This window comes from Alligator sinensis, unplaced genomic scaffold (assembly GCF_000455745.1).
Source record: "Alligator sinensis unplaced genomic scaffold, ASM45574v1 scaffold768_5, whole genome shotgun sequence".
NCBI lineage: Eukaryota > Metazoa > Chordata > Crocodylia > Alligatoridae > Alligator > Alligator sinensis.
This window is the reverse complement of record NW_005841991.1, coordinates 1,339,111-1,342,847: the sequence shown is the minus strand read 5'-3', so window position 1 is coordinate 1,342,847 and position 3,737 is coordinate 1,339,111. Positions and strand designations below refer to the sequence as shown.

At 49.1% G+C, this 3,737-nt stretch overlaps 1 protein-coding gene across 1 annotated transcript in view; it reads left to right on the top strand.

Annotated features, from left to right (window-relative positions):
• GPHN (gephyrin) overlaps nt 1-3,737 on the top strand; it is a 400,537-nt gene that overhangs the window by 345,670 nt on the left and 51,130 nt on the right. The gene's annotated exons all lie outside the window — the stretch shown is intronic.

Below are 3,737 nucleotides of genomic sequence, written 5' to 3'. Positions count from 1 at the left end.
CAATATGGCGGGGGGGGGGGGGCAATCCCTGCGGCCCCCTGCTGCATGGCGAGGCTCTGCCACGAACCCTCAGAGGCCCCAATTGCCACTGCCAAATCTAATGAATGTGTGTTTTTTTTTAAAGCTGTACACTCACCAGCTGCAGAACATGCAGATGACAGCAGGCTGCTGCTGCTGGCTGGGGCCAGCGCCAGCACCCGAGTCTGCTGGTGCAGCCTGGGGCCAGCACCAGCACCCGAGTCTGCTGGTGCAGCCTGCACCGAGTGCCGGGAAGAACCCGGTGCTGGTGCTGGCTTCAGCCGGCAGTGGCAACCTGCTGTCATCCCGTGCACAGATCCGGGGGCCCGCACCCCCCAGAAGGGTTGTGGGGCTATACCAGACTCCTCCTGGGGAAAGCAGGCCCCCAGATCTGCATGCAGGATGACAGCGTGCTACCGCTGCCAGCAAGTGATACTAGTTTTGTTTTGAACAGTTTGAGTTTTCCAGAAACCCCTGCAACTATCTCCTTGAAACTTGGCAGGCTTCATGGCCTCAGAAGGGGCTAGTATCCCTGTAAGTTTCATCTGAGTCAGGCAAGGAATGACAAAGTTATAGGCAGTTTTGTGATTCTCCATTATAGCCCATGGCCGAAACACCGTCGAAATTCCGAAACAGCTCTGCAACAGTTTTGGCCAAAATGAAACAGAACAGTGATTCAAAACACCAAAATGAATCACTGTCCCTCTGAAACACCAAATCCAAAACAGAAAGAAACAACCATTTTGGACAGCCCTATGAGACACTGAATCTAAACACTGTCCCTCCAAAACCAAAATGAAACGCAGGCATTTTGCACAGCCCTAGTGTTTGTCTTGTTTAACATTGTACCCATTGTTAGCAATTCTAATACTACTTCTGTTCCCTGTTGTATTTCCTAATGTCTCTTGAGAGAGGGTAATAGAAATGCCAGTGTTCCTGATCTTTAAAAGACAATGAAGATTTCTCTTTCAAGAGCATATTTTCCATATTAAGATTAATTTAGAATGTAACTTGGTCAGTTTTTTTGAGTCACTGTCTCCTTGGCAAACGTCACTCTTGACTGTTGGATATTGCTGAACTAGAATTGCACAAGTGTACCGAAGTATGTTAAAAGATTTTCACCGTTATCCTTCATTGAGCTTTCTGACTGGACTGCTATAAAGCAGTAATATATGATCAAAACTTTCTTCTTCTGACAGTTATTTTATGGTGGTTCTAAGTAGGAATGAAGCTGAGTTCTGCTGCTTTTGAGAACACCAGATGAAATGATTGAAGTGCTTGGTCTTCTGTTCTTGACAAGGGGCTACAAACAGACATCATGTTTTTCAGACATTCATATCCATTGGCCTGGCATGAATCCAAAAATGTTCACAGGATAAAAAGTACTAACAGTTTATCCCAGAACATCACAGAGTATGTCTGAATGGTTGTCCCAGGAATGTATCATTCAGTGAACGTAGAAAAACAGCAGTGCGTTCAGCCACTTATTACACCCTGATTAGAAGGGTGATGTGTGTACACCCCAATCCCCAGATATTTCTGTTCTGAAGCAAACTCTGGCACAACTTGTCCAGGGACAAATGTAACTTCTGTTCCTAACCTAGCTTGTGGTTCATTGTATGTTTCGGCAGTAGTCCTATGAAGCCAATTTCCAAATTATTCCAAAGCTTAAATCTTTGGCCTAAGTCACTTTATTTTGTAGCTGCCATGGCTGGAATTTCAAATGTGTTAACTCCTTAGAGCCACCAGTGAGGATTCTGCTTTTGAGGAAGATGAGGTAGTGTCTCACTTGGAAAAACTAGAACACAAAATGGGAGTAACATGAATTCCTTAAGATACCCTTTGACAGGTGTAACCCTGGGTGCAACGCTACCCATGCCCTCACCTGAATAGTAGGATCCTGGGGTACCCAGTAGCCGGTAGCCCTGCTCAGCTCCCTGGTTAGCTGCTACAGAGTCCCCAAGTGGAGCACCTCCCCTGACAATCAAAACAACCTTGCAGACCATTTTCAACTATTTACAGAATTTAATTATTTACAAGATAACATATAACTAATACAATAACACAAATAATGTTACACAACATTACTCGGCAATGGTGACTTAAGGGTTCATGCTTCTCAAATATATATTACACCAGGGCAAGGCATACAAATTACCCATGATAAATAAAGAGCAAATAAATAAATACATACACCAACTAATAAACCATCAATAACCTATTTACACACACAGTCTATAACTTGTATGCTCCAGGGTAACTATAAGGACCCTGTGTACACTGCCACTCTGCTTGGTTTCTCAGGGAGCAGGGCTGCTTCTGTGTCCCTGGCACAGGAGCCGTGGGCAGGTCCCTGCTGCTGGCATCTCTCTTATGAGCTCCAGGGGTCTCAGGGCAGTAGGCAGTGGCTTCCCCTCTGCGATCCCTGCAAGAGAGCTTATTCTTGCCCCGACCCTTGTCCCCTGGCACAGCAGGGAGCAGTGTCTGGGCTGCAGGTTGTACCAGTTCCCCGGCCAAGCACACCCTCACCCCACCTGGCAAATGCAGCCCCTCCCTGGGCTCTGCCTGCCCCAGGGCTTCTGGTGGGCTGGGATGGTCCCCTGCCCCCTCTAGCCCAGTGCTCCCTCTGGCACACACAACCTGCCCCTCCTTGGGTGCTGTCTCACTCACAGAACAAATCAGGGCAGTCTCCCCCTGGTCCTGTATCCCCCTTCCCTCCTGTGCTCACCCACACCACACGGGCTTGTAGGAGGGTCTTCCCAGGCTCGGGGTCTCCTGACAGGCAGGTCCTCTTTTGTGCCTGCCCCAGCAGGGCTCCAAGGGGGATAAGAGGAAGAAAGGATATATTGTGTCTCTCTGGTGCAGCCTCTCCGCTATCCCTGCAGGGCTCCAACAGGGGCTGTCTGACAGACGGCTGTAGTGAGGTCCTTTTCCTGGCCTCCAGCCTGTCTCTCTTCCCCTGTTGTTCTCCTCTCCATAGAAAAACTGCTCCCCGCTTTTAAACAAGCCTTCTCAGCAAATCCCAGGCCACGACTCTTCCCAGGCTTTTGCTAACGTCCCTCTCATTCAAACCCCTGCTGGGGTTACATCACTCCTCCCACTTCAAAGACGGCTGTCTCCAAAGCAGCTTTACTCACCCTCAGGGCAAAAAATGTCCCTACTGGGGCAAACTCTCTCTCTTCACACTGTCCCTCTGCAAGGCAGCCCTTCCTATCCCTTCAGATGAGTACAATTTTAATGCTGCTACACAGGTTTTTCAGTTGTGCCTCAGTTCATAAAGGGTATTAACTCTGGAGGACAACAATATCAGGTAGAGAGGTGATCCTGGCCTGTGATGTTATACACCAGCAATCCTCAACCGGGGATCTGTGACCCCCCTGGAGGGGTGCAAGCAGGTTTCAAGGGGTCTGTAGGGGCTGTGGATCTGGTGAAGTCATGATCTCCTTGGTCAGCTGGAGCAGCCAATGCCCAAGCTGAGCCCACTATCACTGCCACCGCCAGGTTCACGGAAAAACATAGATTTTCTCCTTTAAAAGAGAAAAACATGGGTTTCCCCTTGCAGGCTGACAGTGTTCCAGCCTGCAAGGGACTGTGGGAAGCAGAAGGAGGCCGATATGGCAGGGGGCACCATGTGCATGCATGTGCATGCACACATGCACATGACAGCCAGGCAGCAGTGGAAAGCAGCTCCCACAGCACAGGTAATTTGGGGGGGAGGA